The following is a 19253-nucleotide window of genomic DNA, read 5'->3' as shown; positions in this document are numbered from 1 at the left end:
CAGACATGGGATATGAGAGAAAGTGTCAAGGATAACTACTTCTTGGTTTTGAACAACAGAAAGAGAAGCTTACCATTAACTAAGCCAGGGAAATTACTAGAAGAAGTTTTTTGAGGGGTGTAGACATCAGGGCCATGTTTTGGAGAATGTTAGGTTTGAAATACCTATCTGACATCTAAGTAGATGTGTTAAGTACAAAGTTGTCTATTATCTGAGCTCAGGGAGGGGTCGAGGCTTGAGATATGACTTTGGAAGTTCTTGGAAGATAGATGGTATTTGAAACCATATTCCTGAATGCAGTTATCTTAGCAGTGATTAGTTACAACAGAGAAGAGGTCTTCACTTAATCCTTGGGCCTTCTAACTGGTAGATATTGAGGACGTGAGGAGGAGACCACAAAGGAGGCTGGAAAGATACAACCAGTGACAAAAATAAACAATTTAAAAAGAGGGTTGTCCAGGCCGGTAGAAAAGCATTTCAAGTCAAAGGGAGTGGTTGGCCATGTCAAATGCTGCTGACACAATATGACGTGGACTGAGAACTGGCCATTAGATTCGGCAATATAGAGAGCACATATTACCAGTATAGGCAAGTGAAACAAACCAAGAGATCATTCCAGCAGGGGGCACTGGGCTAGGGAAGGGATGAACCTACACCTTTTCACCGTCCTTGTCTCATGGTGCTGAGAGGTGCCAGAGGGTCCCATGTCCTCATTAAACTCTTCTTCATTATATAATTTGGTTTTCTATGTGACAGACAAATCTCTCATCACTCTAGAAATGCCGATGATAAAATGATGATCGACTGATCATGGTTTTAAGGTTCAGGATGGTTGGTGGGGAGTTTCCCATTTGAACTCCTCAGAACCCAACGCATTTTTCAAAGCTTTGGTGAGGTGACAACTCTTGGAAAATACATTTTTCAGCCCATCATGAATTTACAAAGCAGGATATTATCAGGCTATCACGCCTTTGAGTGGAGTCTTCTCAATAGCAGAATATCATAATATGTATGTGGCTGATACCTTGTAAGCATGTCAATATTAGATGAAGTAGTCATACTAGTATTAAATTGCTTAGACCCTATAAATGGACCTAATAACCCTATAAACTGTAAATCAACTCTAATTGTGTCATTGTTTTTCCTCCAACTTCTGACAATCACAAGGTGGTGTTTTTCTAATTCTATCTTGAAAATAGGACTAAAGACTTTTTCTGTCTAGGTGGTCGACCCTCCAAACTCGTATGTACAGGATGTGCTAAACCTATTTTCTTGCCTCCAACCCATTCTTTCTGCTGAGTTCAACTTGAATCTCAGGATCTACCTCTCAGTCTCCCTTTGCCTTTTCCTTAAATAATTCATCCAGAAGCTCTTAAATGTCCTTGGCTAAATAAGGTCCAAATCACATGAAATGGGGATATGACTCACTCGGCAAGGCCGCACTTGGAATTCACTCAGTCCTTCAGCGTTAAGAGCAGGCGGGAAAGGTTTGATTGGGATGGAGATGGAGGACAATTTCCAGAGCCCAGAGGAAGTACCAATCTGAGGCATGCTTCCTTCCTCCAAGAACAAGAAAAGTTGGCTCTTGGAAGAAGACAGACAGACCTGCCGTATTTGTATTTGGAAACTTGTCTTCTAAATGCAGAGGTCTGTAGAAACTTTCCAAGATAAATATGCCTGAGAATGCAGACTTTTCTCAGAAATAGTCATTTCGAATAATTGTAATTTTCTGTTTAAAACTGCACATGCTCTTTTGACAAGCTGGGATGCTTTCCTACCCTTCTAAGTAGGTGGAGGAACCTTCTATTTGTCCGTTCTACCCACACTGCTCTAGAAGGCTCTATTTTCATGAGGGGCAGCTCCTTGAAAAGGTTCATGCTAGTGTTTGCACATATGACGATTTTAAAGTGTTGGAAAACTACTGTGACCCTCAGCTGGCCATACAATAGCCTTATGATCTATATACTCTACAGAGAAGTTTCTCAAAGTGCAGGCTGCACTTACTCATTCAACAAATATTCTTTGAGCAACTGTTGTCCCAGGCACCATTCAATGCCCTGGACAGCACAACCATGAACAAAACATATAAAAAATTTTTATCTCATGGAATTTACATTCCAGTGGAACAAGACTGAAAATATACAAAATTAATAAGTGGAACATATATTAAGTTAGATACGGAGATATGGAGTGATTTGGAGAAAAATCAACCAGTGTGGAATCCCAGGGGGTGTCCCAAGTGCAGAGAGTGAAAGAGGGAGGAAAAAGGTGCACTTATTAATAGGGCGGTCAGGGAAGAGCCTACTGAAAAGGTATCCTTTGAGAAAAGACCAGAAGCCTGTGAGTGTGTGAGCTTTGCAGAAATCTGGGAGGAGAGCCCATTGAGAAGAAAGAACTGCAATAGCACATGTTCTGAGGCTAGGATGTGCCTGAAGTGTTCAAGGCACAACAAGAAGGCCAGTATGGCCCAGGTACAGTAAACCAGGGAGAGAATAGTAAGAGAGAGGTAGTGGGCATCCAAATTATGAAGGCCCTTGTAAAGACTTGAGCTTTTTCTCCTAGTGAGATAGGAATCACCAAAGATTTTGAGCAGCCCGGTGATTCTAACTCATATTTGAACAGAATCACTTGGCTGCTGTGTGAAAAAAATAGATCATACAGGAATAAGAAGGGAATTAAGGACACCAACTGGGAGGCTTTTATAATAATCTAAGTGAAAATTGGTGGTAGCAGACCTGCCATCATAATTACCTGAAATACCTGAAAACTGTGAATGCCAGGAGTTAACTTTAGATCCATTGAACCAGAATGTGAAAACCAAGACTGAAGTTTTCACAAATACTCCCCCAGGTATTGCTTAAGTATACTAGAGTTTTAAGACCATTCTTCTATGATGTGCCAATTATCGATTCATTGCCTCGCACCTCCAAATTCACCCTTCATTGCCTGCTTTGCAAAAATGGATCTGGGCCCTGTACACATTTTTCCTTTGCCAGCTGGTGCAATGTTAAGTCTTGTCCATAGACAGCACTGGAGAGACATTGCAGTAGGAAGGAAATTTCCATTCTGGTTCTGATGCTCTGGCTTAGCAGGCTCCTGCATCACAGGTGGGTTCTCCAGCACCAGGCTCCCACAGCACTCATGGCTTCCACAGCGCCCATCTCCTGCAGAGTAGGCAGCTTATTCAGAACCAGTCTTCTGCAGTTTAGGCAGCTTTTCCAGCAGCCAGCTAATGAAGCACAAGTGACTTCTCAAGCATTGCTCCTTCAGGGCATGCAGCTACCCCAGCACTCAGCTCCTGGAGATAAGGCAGCTTCTCTAACACCAGACTCCCACAAAATGCGGCAGCCAGCAGTATCCTACTTCCAGTAGCTTCCCCCATCACCTCTGGTAATTTCACAGTAAGTGCCTCCAGAGAGACATTGCCTCCTGAACAGCTTTCCCTGGCACCCTAGAGAGTTGATTTATAGCAAGTTCCAGAGAGCAAATTCTACAAGTGCAGGTACTCCTCTTTCAGCCATTGGGCCATGGCTGTGCTCTCTCCACAATGTCTGGATTTCAGCCTTTGGAGTGGAGGTCAGGGAGGATAAGGGAGGACGTTCCTCGGGCATCTATTTCAATTTCGAGTGTAACGTCTGTTGCTTGTATCTGTTATTCCTATATTCTTAGAGTTCTCTTTACTTTTTCCAGGCCAGTCTCTCATTACTCTAATCCCCTATTATAGTTGATATTTCTTTACATTAACTTTTTAATATTCAAATTACTGTGTGGTTTCTGTCTCTTGGTTAGACCATGACTGATGCACATAGCATCACATTCCAGAAGGAAATTTAGCACTCCAATCCTTTACTTGCCAAACCTGAGAGCTTCAAAGTGGTTGGATAACAAACCTTCAGGTTGCAGGCAAACTCTTCAGCTTTCAGCCAATTGTTTGGTAGAGCTTTGTACATGGTAAACAATTAATTTCATCGTGCATCAGTGCTGCCTTTCTTCAACTGAAGGGCCTAGAAAGCATAGTGTTCTCTAAACTGCTGGAAGCCCACTGGAGCACTTCTGCCTGAGGAGTGGATAATGATGGACAAGCCCTCAAAGATATATAAATAATCTCTGAGCAGAATCAGAGGCCTCCTGGACATTCTCCCAGCACCAATATCCTACACACAAAGCAGATGCTTTTGTCCATTATTTGCCTGGTTACAACTGGAGAAAATGAATTTGGATTAGGTAATATTGTATAACATATGTAATCATAAGCTTTTGAGTCTGACACTGATATTTGAGCCTAGCCCTGTCACTAACTAGTTTTTTTACTTTGGACAAATAACTTAATCTCTCTTGAGTCTCAGTTTTATTATCTGTGAAATCTGCATAATAGAATTTACTTCCATAGGGTTGCTATGAGGATTAAATTAAATTGTACAGGTGAAGAATTTCACCTGTGAATGTGATGATGGTTGTCCTGCTGAAAAGTGCAAAACTACATTCTTACCTGCTTGTTCAATCAATGTGCTACCAAATGCAAGACAATCTGTAGCAAAACTGAGTGTCCAGTTTGGGTCCCCATAGTCAGAACTTGTGCCATTTCCCTGGGTAGCTCTGGCTGCCTCTGTACTCTTCCCTCAGCTTCTGCTCCTACTCTCATCACCAACTCCAGATCCAAGAACACCTAAAGAAACACCAGTTCTTGAGAAATGTGACCTCCAGAGACAAGTCATCAGGAAAGTCTAGAAAGCACTGTCCAATAAAAACAGAGTGTGAAGGCCGGGCGCAGTGGCTCACGCCTGTAATCCCAGCATTTTGGGAGGCCAAGGAGGGCAGATCACTTGGGGTCAGGAGTTACAGACTAGCCTGGCCAACATGGTGAAATCTTGTCTCTACTAAAAATACAAAAATTAGCTGGGCATGGTGGCAGGTGCCTGTGATCCCAGCTACTTGGGTAGCTGAGGCAGGAGAATCACTTGAACCCAGGAGGCGGAGGTTGCAGTGAGCTGAAATTGTGCCACCTCACTCCAGCCTGGGTGACAGAGTAAAATTCTGTCTCAAAAAAAGAAAAGAAAAGAAACACAGTGTGTGAGCCACACATGCAATTTCCAGGAGGCACATTTTTTAAAGTAAAAAGAAACAGGTAGCATTTATTTTAATAATATAGCTTATTTAGCTCTTTACATAAGGCATTATCGTTGTAAAAAGTAATCATTATTTAAAAATACCGTTAAGATACCTCAAATTCTTTCTTCTATATTAAGTCTTTGAAATCCAGTGTGTAGTGAACACTGACAACATTTCTCAATTCAGATCAGCTGCAGCAAGTGCTGAACAGCCACATGCAGCAAGGAACCATCATGTCGAGTAGAGCAGTTCCAGACCATCTGGCCCAGTTCCCTCATTTTAAGAAAAACATACAGGGACTCAAATAAGTTTTATGAATTGTCCTTCCTAAGTCACGTAGCCAGATAGAGGCAAAGTCAGGATCAGAATCTAAGGCACTTGATACCTTGCCTGGATTTGAAACCCAACCCCACCCCTTACAAGCTGTGTGACTCAGAACAAACTTCTTTACTTCTCTGAACTGCAACTTCCTTTTTTATAAATGGGAAATTAATATGTTCCCAAGAGTTGTAGTAAGGATTAAATAAGGTAATGATGTAAAGCACATAGCTCACAGCAAGCACTGGCTAAATGGAATAGTAAGTTATCATAATCAACTAACCACACTGCCTTTCACTAACCTCAGCCTAATTTAGCAGGAGGCAGAGAAGGGACGGCCTCCCACTGCACACTGGTGGCCTTGGATGTGGCTTTAGTCTAGCCAGCAAGAACAATGTTATGATGCTACACATGCTCGTCAAAGTTTTAACGTAGCTCTTTATTTCTAAGTTAGAAAACAAAAAGGTGATTTTCCTTTCAAGATTCTCTTGATAAAGGAACAATGATCAATTTTTTAAGTTTCAGCAACAGGAGCAAAGTTACAAGAAGAGCACCATTAAATGCCCCACCCATCCCAGTCTCTGGTACTCCAAGGCCCCTGACTCACCTGGCTTCCCTATTGACTCCCCTTGTCTATCCAGAAGACACAGAGATCCCTCAAAGGGAGATAATGTCATTTGTTGACATTTCCCAGGTGAGGAGAAAGTCGGGTCTTTTACTAGGGACCTGACTCTTTGCATATAATTAGCAAGTCAAATAACCCTGAGGGAATTGAGGCTTGGCGTTCCTCATTGTCAAAAGGAACCAAAGCCTTCGGAGAAAGGGGTGGAGGTTGAACTACACAAACTTCTCTCAGTCTTTTTTCATTTAAGGATCTCAAATGGAGCGGTAAATGAGGAAGGAGCAAAGAATTCCAGGCTCCATTTCTTGTTTATCTTAGAAATTTACTTCCATGGATGTCTACTCTGGAAGTTAGCATATAAACCGATATCAGCAAATAGAACATTTCTGCTTTCAATTAACGAGTGCCTATTACACATCCTACCGTAAGTAAAATACTTGACTAAAAATTAAGATTTCAAGAAATTTACAATGTATTTTGGAATAAAGGGTGGAAGAAATAGGTTTACTTAATATAGATGGCAATATAGCATAATTTACATTACATGTTATATTATTGGTATACAATTGTATTTATATAATATTCATATGATGCGATATAAGATTGTTAACTAAAAGGATTAAAAATATGGGAAGCAGAGTGTGGAATGATGGGCAATGGAGACTCAGTGGGGTAGGGGAGGGTGAATGATGGGAGATTGCCTGGTGGGTACAGTGTGCATTGCTCCAGTGATGGATGCACTGAAGGCCCTGACTTCACCAAAATGGAATATGTCAATGTACCAAAATTATGATACAGCAAGTGCTTTAGGAATTAAGAGGTGTGAAATAACATAAGGCTGGAGTAAGATGTGAAGACTCTAGGGAAGAAGTAGAGTTTGAACCATCAGCTGAAGTTAAGTGAGATCAAAGTCAGTTCCAGGAGATAGTGGGGAAAGCTGGCTGGAGGAAAGACTTGAAGGAAGGAACGTCCTTGGCGCAGTCTCGGGGACCATAATGGATGAATGAGGCTGATGTGAGAGATGTGTTCATGAGAAAGATGGGAAGTAGGTTGGAGAGGTAGGTGGTGTCCTATTTTGTCAATGGACAGTTTCAGCACCCACCCTGCAAGCCCCAAACTAGGCCTTGGTGAGGGAGTTGTTGGCAAAGTCCCTACAAGGCCCAGACCCCAAGCCTACATGAAGGCGCCAGTTCAGACCTCAAATGTCAGCCTGTGGAGTCCGTAACCAGCCTGAGAGACTTGCCACGGAGCACACTTGGCGCCTCCTCCATACTTCTAGCCGCACACAGACTTGCTCAACAATGGAGTGACTGATGCAGGTTTGACCTTGAAGTACAGAATCAATAAAGGAACTAGAAGAATAAAAGTTGAAATTGGAAGAAGATACATGGGAGGATGACTTAGAAAACAATGCATGGACTACTCAGGAGGCCGAGGCATGAGAATCACTTGAACCAAGGAGGCAGAAGTTGCAGTGAGCTAAGATCGTGCCACTGCACTCCAGCCTGGGCAACAGAGCAAGACCCCGTCAAGAAGAAGAAGAATGCATGGGGTATCCCTGCCACAGGAGCTCTTAGGAATCTGAGAACTATTAATAAATGTGATGTTATTGTATTTGCACCCTGAGTTTGGCTTCCTGAAGAATCCATTATAGTGGCACATAAAACCCATAAACTAATGAGGAGGCTTCCTCCATAAAACTGAAGGCATTTGTAGCTATATTGACATTTAATTCACTGAAGACATTTGTCTCACACTTTATTATATTGAGGACTTAACCCAGTTTTGCAAAATAGAAAACCATCACAGGAGCTGGTCTTAATTACCTCTTGCCCTTTGTGTGCCTTATGTAGACCTTCTCTTTGAAATAATGTGTGTGTTTTTCAGTCTTCTCTTTTCCTTCTTAAGGTTTTTCTCAAGAGCCTAGCAAGATTCCTTAAAAAAAAAAAAAAAAAAAAAAAAAAAAAAAAGCTGAAAGCAAATCTATCTGTTAGTTGCCTTTGGCCTTAAAAATCTTCCCAACAAAGCTATAGTTGCCTGACAAACTTTGATATCTATAAATAATGCTGACAAAGGAAAAAAATCAAATTAAAGTGTTAGTTCAAGAATTCCATCCCGTGAACGCGTTAGAGTGTCCTACTTGTCCTCAGGCTACCATCCTGCTTGAGCTGTTAGCACTTTTCCTGAAAGCAGACAACTTCCTTAACTCACACCTGAAACAAACAAAAAGCTGATGTCAGCCCGGGCGGTCCTTTCCCCTCCTGGCTCTTTCCCTTTGCTAGAGAACTGAAATCAGATGAGTTGCTGACATCTGGTGGTAACTAAGCGGAGTGTAAGCTCGGTCTTGGAAGGACTTTTGTCTCTGACTCCAATACACTCCCCCAGCCTCTGATTCCTGGAGGTCTCCCCTTGAGCTTACAAAATTGTTTTATCCAAAGGGAAAGCAAAAGAGCAAACTAAGAAACAACAGAAACAATTTCCCACGGTTCTGAGAAGATGAGTGTTGGCCACCAGAATGAAAAGTCAGCCTTCTCTAGAGACAACCAACACTTCTTGGATTTAGACAAAGATTAGACTTGATCCCAACAGACTTGATGAGTCATGAGAATAAATAACACAGGGAAGTCTCTTTTGGTTAAAGGTAACATTTTTCTTACAGCTGGGAATAATTCTGCTGTACTCATTTTCTCTTGGCCATTCAAATATTTTAAAAAGCTCCCCATTTGTTTGGGGCCACAGAGTAGACAGTGGTTTCTGAAGCATTCTGCATTGTTCTATTCTTCTACCTCTCAGCATGTTGCGTGAAACCTCAAACCCTTGCTCACAAAAGTTCTTAAACTTCATCTTCAGAGAAAAATGTAGAACCTTCACTCTGGATAGGACAAAGGCATCCACTAATGAGACGTGCAGGGCCTAAAGGTATGTTAGGTGACTCCCAGTACTAGTGTCTGGGAGTATCAGAGAAGGAGGTGTCCTAAACGTTGCAAGCAGAAAGAAAATCAGTCACTATTCTAAAATGCTATTTGATTTCTTCGTAGCATGTATCACTAAAAGCAAAATGTATTTTGTTCATGTGTTTGTTTTCTTGGTTTTCACCTGTATCCTCCTGGTTTTGCCTTCCTTACTCAACACACCTCTCCTCTTGAAAACTAGAAAATAAACTTGAGAACAGAAACCTTGGTGGTCTTGTTCACCGTTATATCCCAGTACCTAAAATACAGGACATGCTAAACTTCTCAAATACTTATTTTACGAAAGAATGACAATACACTCCCATAGTTCCAGGGAGTCCCTACTTTACCATCCCTCACTCCAGAAAGCCCGCAAAAGCATCCCATCCAGGGAAGCTCTCTAATGACTCTTTTTCCCATTCATCGACAGCACAGAGCAAAAAGCCAATATCCAGGGGCCAGCCTAGCGACCTCCTAAGATTCCTGGAGGTTGACTGGTGTTAGCACAGATGAAGGCTGCCTTCACCAGAAGGCCTTCCAAATGCTTCAGGGCATTGGAGACAGAAATCTTTACGGGCAGCGTTGAGTCTATTACAGCATATCTTGGTGCTAGATTGCTATCTGGGTGTGCATGAGTCTGTGGGGGCCGGGGGAAGTGTGCTGGAAAACTTTCCCTCTGTCTCCAGCTAAATGGCTTCCTGAGGAAATGAGAAATGGGGGTGGGGTGGGTGGGAAGGAATGAAAAAATTCCAGTAAGGAAAAATAAAAGACTTTTTTCTTTGGAACAGGGAGTGTTATTTGCAGATCTAAAATTCCAGGATCTCTGTGTATTAGAAACACAAGAGGCTTTCAAAACGAAAAAGTAAAAATAAAAAATAAAATCCATGGTGTATGAGACACTAGAATAAATATTTCAAAGGTAACATTTTAAAACTGAGAAGTCTGGGGAAGCTTGGCCAGGATTGGTGAGAACCTGAGATTCACGTCTCTCCTGACTCAGCCCAGTACAGCAGGTTCTTTCTGGCAGCCATTAATATAGTTCACGGTTAAATTACTGGACCCCATGTGGACTGAAAGGGCCTCTTTATCTTTAAACAAACAGATGAGGAAGGAGGATCTGCCCCTCACCCCTAGCCTAGACCAGTATTTGTGAGACCACACCAGGGTTTTTCCATTCCAGCTATCAATCTTCCCTTGTTGTGGTTTGAGAGAAAAAGAGAAGTATTCGAGGAGGGACGTGTAATCAGAAAGGTAACTCAGCTTTATTTTAGCAGACCTGAAAAGAAATAACTTGGTCCTTTCTTGAATATTGGATGGAAATGTAGGGGCATCAAGGATTCATGGCGGGGAACTCTCTAAATCATCTCCCCCACCATCCAGGACACCACCCATAGCTTGAGCTTCCTGGAACATACAGGCTGACATTTTTGTGCAGCGTCCCTGCCCACCACTCTGCAGGACACGTCTGAGGTTCCGACTTAGCCTGCCATCAGCAACAACCATTGCAGCCAGAACAGAAAGCCTTTATTAGGTGTCTTCGGCATCTTCTGCACACAGCATCAAACTAGATCAATGAGTATCGATTGGTTTGGTCATGCCCCATGTTCCCTCAAGGGAAGATGGGCTATTTAAACAACCAACCCAAAATGAAACAAAACAAAACATATAGGCTGGACGAAAGCTCCGAGTTTCAGATTTTCACGGAAAAATAAATTTGCAATAGATTGGTTAGAATTACAGAAAGAGTCCTTTAAATAAACTGTTCTAGAAAAAAATCACAGCTACAACTCCGCCATGTTAGAGTGTACAGTCTACGAATAACCTAATAGCCTTCTCAGGGAACATCAAGCATGCTAATGACAAGATAACTTTTTGCTTTGTTTTATTGTGTTTTAATCAGAGTGCCATGGGGTGGTGAAGAGATTTTGTGCCAGACAAAACCGAGTTAGAATTCCTGTTCTTTTACCTATTAATATGTTACCTTGAGCACATTCTGAAATTTCTCTGTGCCTTAATTGTCTCATCTGTGAAATGGGGATTAAAAACAGCTATCCCCCAGAGTTTTTGTTGTATGGATAAAATTAAGTAATGTCAGGCTAGGTGCGGTGGCACACACCTGTAATCCTAGCACTTTGGGAGGCAGAGGCAGGCAAACAGCTTGAGCTCAGGAGTTTGAGAATGGCCTGAGCAACATGGTGAGACCCTGCCTGTCTCTACAAAAATTAGCTGGGAGTGGTGGCGCACACCTGTCATCCCAGCTACTTGGGAGGCTAAGGCAGGAGGATCGCTTGAACCTGGGAGGTTGAGGCTGCAGTGAACCAATATCATGCCACTGCACTCCAGCCTGGGTGACAAAGTGAGACCCCGTTTAAAAAAAAAAAAATTAAGTAATGTCCATAACAAGCTTAGCATGATGCTTACAACACAGCAAATTCTCAAAAAATGGTTGTTATTGGTATTGGGTATTTCTTTTTAAACAGCATTTCCTGAGGGCCAGCTTTGTGAAAGACACTGTTCTCAGCTCTTTGCGTGTCTTACTCATTTCACCTCCTAAGAATCCTGTGTGGCAAGCACTATTCTTATACTCATTTTATACATGAGAAAACTGAGGCCTCCTTTCCCACGATCACATAGTAAATGGCGAACCCAAGCTGTCTGGCTCCAGAAGACTTCCTCAGAAAGGAAGGTCAGTTTGTTGATCTAAATAGTTGAGCTGCCATTTTTGCCTAGAAAACCTGAGTGGAAGATTTCATCAGTGTCCCCCTCATCTGCTGACAGCAGTCAGTGAACATCCAACATCAACTGGACTCTGCCTCCTTGGAAAGGCCCCAGGCTTGATCTGGATGAATGACCTCTGTGTACAGTTACCTTTGACTTGGCCTCCTACCTGAAAACACAAAGAGGGACAGTTACATAAGGTAATGCTGACCTATATTCTTGACACCCTGAGTTGCTTCTGGATCCCCAGAGCAAACACTGAGGTTCACCAGGAGAGAAGCATAAACTGATGTCCAATTTGCTCTTATCTGTCACAGGCCCTGCCATTAGCCCAACTTGGCCAAGAATCAGTGGATATTGATTGGTTTGGTTGTGCTCCTCATGTTCCCTCAGAGGACGACCAGCTCCTAAGCACCAACCCAAAATGAAACAAAATAATACACATAGGCCAGACAAAAGCTTAAAGTTTCAGATTTTTATGGAAAAATAAATGTGTAATAGGCTTGTTGGAATAACACAAGGGTTCTTAAAAGAAATTGCTTAGTTTTCAAATACTAAACACCATTAGATAGGCAAGTACTGCCAAATGAGTTTCTGGAGACAGAATTTAATGAACAAGAGACAAAATCTTGCAATTATGTCATTGTGCATATATAGTTTTTGCATAGATGAAGTTTGGTTCCTCTAATAGTTAAACATCACCCCCTACAAACTTGTTTTGATAATTGCCTTAAGAGACATTGTCTCCAAATAAAAAAGAAAGGTCTGATTTTTAAAAAAATCTAAATTATCTGAATTCGTGGACACCTTATTAGAGAAGGTTTTGGGTTACTAGTTTAAAAATTGTTCCCTCGTTTTGTTTTTTGTTTTTTTTTAATAGGATATCAGAAAAATCCACCAACAAAATCATCTCTGAAGTCATTAACATGAGACAAACAGAAGCAGTGACTGAGATCCAGAGTCACCTAAGCCAATTTAAAGTCTTAGAATATACGGCCCATTCTTTACAAAGTCCTCAAACCATCACCTCAGAGTTCCTTGATAGGAGTCAGAAGCCCAAATTCAAACACAGAACTACCATGGAATTGTGTGGTGACACCCAAAACATCACCTAACTTATCTGGCCTCAGTTTCCTCCCTCATATAGATGATCAAACCATCTCCATAAGTTCCTCATAGAGATGATGATGATGATGGTGATGATGATGATGATGATAGCAGTGTTGGCAATGAAAATAGCAGCTGCTTGTTTATTGAGTCCTACCATATGCCAAAGCACTATTCTAAGCCTTTGACTTGAATTAACTCACTTTATCCTCCTGGAAATTTTGCACCAGGGATTTCTCCCCAGATCCGTGTCTACTATGCTCTCTTAAGCGAAGTATATTGTGACAGGTTCCATATTCAAAAAGTAGCCTTAACAGTATTTTTCATCTTGCAGACCCTTTATACAATGTGTTTCTGACATTTTTCCCATCAAGAGGAAGGGTCTATATTTCTTCCACTTGAACCTAGATGACTTTACCACCACGGCAGAAGTGACACTATATGACTTCCAAGGCTGGGTCATAAAATGCAATACAGCTCTTTGCCTTCTCAAGCTGCTCACCCCAACCCAGCCATGAGGCTGGGAGGTATCCTGGGCAACAAGGAGAGACCCTATGTAAAGGCTGCAGCCAACTCTCCAGCAGAGTTCCCTACCAACACCCAACATCAATGGCCAGATGAGTGAGGGAAGGCATCTGCAGGTGATTCAGCCCCAGCCATTGAGTCCCCACCAGCCTTCAAGTCTTCCCAGTGGATTTTCCCAGACATCAAGGTGCTGTCCCTGCTGTGGGCCCACTCTGAATTCCTGATCCCCAGAAGCTGTCATATTAAAATAACTTGTCATCTTAGTGTCTTATGTTTGGGGTGTTTTGTTATTCAGCAATCCAGACTCTACCTCTTCCATAAAGCCTAGAAAAGAGCCAGAACTGGGACTCTCTTGTTCCTATTTCTAACATCTGTGGGGCCTGTGGCAAGAATACAAATAAAAGCCCACATACCATATGTCTAAATATTTTAAAACTATAAATCAAGCTAATAAACTAAGTAAAATACATTATTTCCTCCTATACTGATAAATACACCATTATAACAATTCTGAAATGTTCTAATCTAAAATTCCTGTACTCCTCAAGGTTCTTTTCTGGAGCCTGGGATACTGGAACCTGGGATTCTAGGAAAACTGGCCATCAGCCTGTGGTTTGCCCCCTTTCCCCTCCTCTTGTCTCCATCTCCACCCCACATTGCAACATTGAATGTCGAAGATCCATTATACCCCTGACCCCCACCACTGCATATATCCAGGCTTTGGCCATCTCTCAACACCAACCCAAAATGAAACAAAACAAAACACATAGGCCGGACAAAACTTAAAGTTTCAGGTTTTTATGGAAAAATAAATTTGTAATAGGCTTGCTGGAATAACAGAAGAGTTCTTTCAAGAAATTGCCTAAAGGCCTACACAACAGTGGCAGGATCAAACATCAGGGAAGGGGGCACAGCAGGAAGAGCGACACCTGACAGCCCACCCAGGGAGAAGTCCACACAACCTCTCAGTGGGCTCAAGGACATTTGGACAGGGAATTTCTAAACATGATCCAAAAGGAGAGCACGGCCCCAGGATGGGCCCCTCCGTTTGTCTCCATGGAGAAGGGCACTGCCAGGAGAAGGCAACAGTGGGGGCCTGCAGAGCACAGGACTGAGGCCTGGGGACCCCCTTACCTGGGCCTAAAAGCAGTTCTGCCCCCGGGCCTTACCTTGACCCCTCCTCAGATCTGAGGAGATTGTAAAGAACATACCCAACCTGATGTCTTCCCAAGGTGTCAGGAGAAGAGGAAAGAAAGTGCCAGGGCTTCTAGAATCACTTTACACCTCCACCAGAGGTTCTACTCCCACCCCCACACCAGGCTTAGGAAGGGACATTGCTATATGTTGTCTCCAATGTCTTTTGGCTCTCTCACTCTATTTCTGGAAACTTCCTCTTTTTAATTTGGATATAGCATGACTTCCTGCTATGTTCTCCAATCCAACTTGGCCATCAATAAATCCAGAAAATATATTTTGATCCCCCTTTGCCACCCTCTGTAAAATTATCAGTGGGTTAAGATGTAAGAAGGGGTGAACCCAGAGACTCCCTTGCACCCCAAACCTCCTATATCAAGCAACTCTCAGGAGTTCATGTGTTGAATCCTTCACATTTGCCCACTTCTGAACTCTGCATTTTGGACCCCTGAGGTGACAAGCAAACTGGCTGATCCTTCCAGGAATTATTGCATGAAAATGAGGAATAGAAAAGAAAAAAATCAATATCTGTATTGTTTTTAATTGTCTACTTCAGTTAAGTATAGAGACATAGATGAATATTCTAAATGCAAAGACATTAAGATGATGAAAAGACTGGGAATTGGTAAAATGGAGAAAAAATTATACTGCATAAAAGGAGGAACGTAAATGTATTTTGAGGAGGGAGCAGGATTAAGCATAGAGATCCATTATCTCAGCAATAACATGACTATCCCTCGTAGCACTCATATTCACTACCCATAATGCCAGGAGGCCACAGGAGGGCGATGACCCTGGTGTATATTGTTGGTGAGTCCCAGACAGAGCACAACAAAACCTCACAAGTATGAAACTTGGCTCCCTGTCACCCTTTCTGCCACCACCAGACTCTCCCAAAGCAAATTTCGATTGACCAATTAACTTGTATATGCATAGTAAGTTACAGGAGGCAGACATCAATGAACATGTGCATTACCCAGCACGAGGAATTTAGGTGGAAATTCAGCTGTATTACATTATTAAAGTTGTCTGTCAGACTACAAAACCATTTAGGGTTAAAAAACATTATGAAGTTACAACAGTAGGTGACATTGATGGGATGATATTAATGGAATAATTTGTTTCCAATTAGCAAAATTATGTCTAAAACACGTATGCACTTCAAAGCATGATGTAGGCTGATGAAAAAATTAAAAATAAAACACGTCTGCACATACATAGACATAGGGTATCCCTTATCTGAAATGCTTGGAAGCAGAAGTTTTTCAGATCTTGGATTTTTTTTTTTTTTTTTTTGATTTTGGAACATTTGCATATACATGATGAGATATGTAATAGACATGGAGATGGGGCCCATCTAAACATGAAATTCATTTAGATTTCACATACACTTTATATAAATATCCTGAAGGTAATGTTATACAATATTTTTAGTAATTTTGTGCATGAAACGAAGTTTGTGTTAAGGACTTATGTGTGAAATTTTCTACTTGTGCCTTTATGTCAGCACTCAAAAGTTTTCAGATTTGAGAGCATTTCAGACTGTTTCTGATTAGGGATGCTCAATGTACATCATACACATGAATAAATATTACTGAAGGACTAGAGAATCAGACATTTGCTTTTTGACCCCTGAAAGCTAAGCACTGTGAAGGCACAAAGAATGTGTGCTATTTAACAGAGAGCAAAGCACCCTATATCATTGCAATAAACTTCCAGAAGTGCTGGAACCATCGCTAGTGACTTCTTCCTCCTCTTACTGGAGATTCCTGTTTCTCTGTTGTTATAGTTGTTGTTTAACCTTCTCTCGTCTACCTTCCTATTTTCCATCTCTTCCTTTTTCCTTTGGCACCATTAATGACCTTCTGGGTTAGGAAGTTATTGCCTCATGCTCTGAGATCTTGTTACTCAAAATAGTGTCCTCAGACCAGCAACAACCGCACCACCTGCAAGCTGTCAGCAATGTAGAATCTCATCAGCCACCATCGACCCCACAAAAAAATTATCATGACATTTTGAGTGCATATTAAAATTTAGGAAGCACTGCTCTCAAATGCAGACACTCAAACATATATACTGAACAAGCTTTCTGCTAACTCACTGATCACACTTAATTATTGTGAGCTTATCATCAATTTATCATATTACACCACTTGCTTCTCTCTTCCTTAATCTAACTGTCTCGTGTTTATTTTGTTCCTCTCTAGCACCTTCTCACAAAGGCTAGGCATGGACAATTAAGTAAAAGCAGTTTCAAAACTATTCTTTGTAGCAAGTTGGGTAAAAAGCTTAGTAAGGAAGGAGTGACAAAGTATATTCTTAAAAGGACTTTTGATTACTTGAGCGCAGCCCAGATGTCCGCTGCAGTGGCCCTGTCACATGAGATTTGGATTAAATTAGCTCAAGCTGACTCTGCAATGTCCAGTGGGACGTCTAAAGCTCTCCTCAAGATTTCTGCAAATTCCTGGGGCTGTGCTTCTCGAGCCACTTCTCACTCTAAGCTCGAGTTCTTATACTCGGTCTTACTCCCCTCTTTCTACACCGCTTCTCTGCTTTGTGCTGCTCACCAACGTGGTCTTGGAAAAGTTGCTCTGTCCTTGATTTCCCCCTTCCCCAGCAATGTTCAGAAGCCTTAACAGAAGGTTTGAGGGGATGGAGATGGTTTACACCTCAAGCAATGTCAAATGGCTATTGGACAATTTTGTTCTTCGTGTCCTTCCCTATTGCTCCACTCTGCAGGTCCAAGGCCTGGTCTTCCTGCCCCTGCTCTCTGTTCTCTGCCTCCCTCCCCTTATTTCTGCTTTTCTCACCCCCGAATTCCTGTTCCACTTCTTATACATGATACTTCAGCAATTTTGTTTTGTTTTACAGGTACCTCCTAACTGATACCTTCAAATTTTCAAATTATTTTCCCAAACAAATTTCCCTTCCTACAAAGCCCACTAGTTACAGTTATTTAAATGATCGTTGTCATCGCACTAAGTAAGAACACACTAAGGGCTATTAGGATGTTATGGTGAGGCTGGGTTTCCTGAGTTGGTGGTATGAAAAAGTGCTGGAAGTTAATAGGTTAGAATGGGAGGGCTAAGAGACTCAGGAAAAAAAATTGCAAAGATAACTTATTTCTTATTGCCTTTCTAGTCTCCCAGCTAGCACCATATTGAACCAATTCTCCTCTACTCACACATTGACATACCAAAACTAAATATAATCATATCTCTTTTCCTCACCCTAGATGTTGTCTGTCACCCACCACTGCTCTTAAAATCCATATACAGTTGTATAGCTGGGTGACTTTGAACAAATTCCTCATCCACTTTGAACCTCAGGAACGTAAATAAAATGGGAATAATATTATTTAACAGGACATTACACACAACAGTTCCAATTCTCTCCACATTTTGGTTGATGCTTTAAAGCTGAGGATAATGGGTGTTAGGTAGCAACATATTCTAAAGAAAGGAGTCCAGCCATCTATGTTAGCTCGCTAACAGATGGCAAAACTGGGTATGGGTCCTGCAGTCCACCATCTCTTGCCTGTATGTAATAGGAGACCAGGAAGTTGACTTGCACAAGACTAGAGGAGACAGATTTTTCCATTTCTGCTCACCCATGCAGGGAGAGAAAGAGAGTTTTCCTCCTCAAGCCAAGTGAGGAGACTCTGGGGTCCTATGAAGAGCAAAGTGGCAGAGATCTTGGGAGTAAATGGCCTGCGTTGCCTGCCTCTTGCCTAAATAAACCTAAGGCAAGAGTTTGGTTAAAGCTTTCTCTGATGGCAATGTCAGTAACAGGACCGTGGTGGGAATGCCTGCACTTCCAGCTTGCTTTCGGTGATGTAAGGATGCTGTATCCCTGTGGATCAGTCTGAGTTATCTCAAAGAATTCTGCCCAAGAGAAGTCACCATGCCTCCTCATATGGCAGGATGAAAAGGGGCTTCAGTGTGCCTTTGAAATAATTACAAATTGACAGGAAGTTGCAAAGATAGTATAGAGAAATCTCAGGTACCTTTTATCCAGTTTCCCCCAATGGTTACATATTCCAATACTATGTTATAGTATTGGAACCAGGAAACTGACATTTGTACAATATCTTTGTACAGTTCTGTATCATTTTATTATATGCATAGACTGGTGTAAATACCAGCTACCAGCATGATCAAGATACAAAACTCTTCCATCATCACAAAGATCTCCATGGGGCTACCCCTTTATTGTCACACCCACCTCACTCACCTGCCACCACCATCCCTGCCATACCTAACCCCTGGAAACCACTAATTTGTTCTCCTCTATAATTTTGCCATTTAGAGATTGTTATAAGTAAAAGCATACATGATTTGACCTTTTGAGAGTGGCTTTTTTTTTTAACTCAGCAAAATGCCCTGAGATCCATCCAAGTTTTTGCATGTATCTATTCCTTTTCACTGTCAAGTAGTATTTCATGGTATGGATGTACCACATTCTGTTTAAGCATTCACTTATTGTAGGACATTTTAGTTGTTTCCAGTTTTGGTTATCACAAATAAAGCTGCTGTGAACAATTGTGTATAGGTTTTATGTTGTCAGTTTTCATTTTTCTGAGATAAACACCCAGGAGTGTGATTGCTGGGTTGTATGTTAGGCATATGTTTATCCTTTTTTTTTTTTTTTTAAGAAACTGACAAACTGTTTTCCAGAGTGGCTGTAGCATTTTAAATTCCCATCAGCAA

This window comes from Gorilla gorilla, chromosome 1, assembly GCF_029281585.2.
Source record: "Gorilla gorilla gorilla isolate KB3781 chromosome 1, NHGRI_mGorGor1-v2.1_pri, whole genome shotgun sequence".
In the NCBI taxonomy this organism is placed as follows: domain Eukaryota; kingdom Metazoa; phylum Chordata; class Mammalia; order Primates; family Hominidae; genus Gorilla; species Gorilla gorilla.
The sequence above is the reverse complement of the archived record's forward strand: the minus strand, read 5'-3'. Positions refer to the sequence as shown.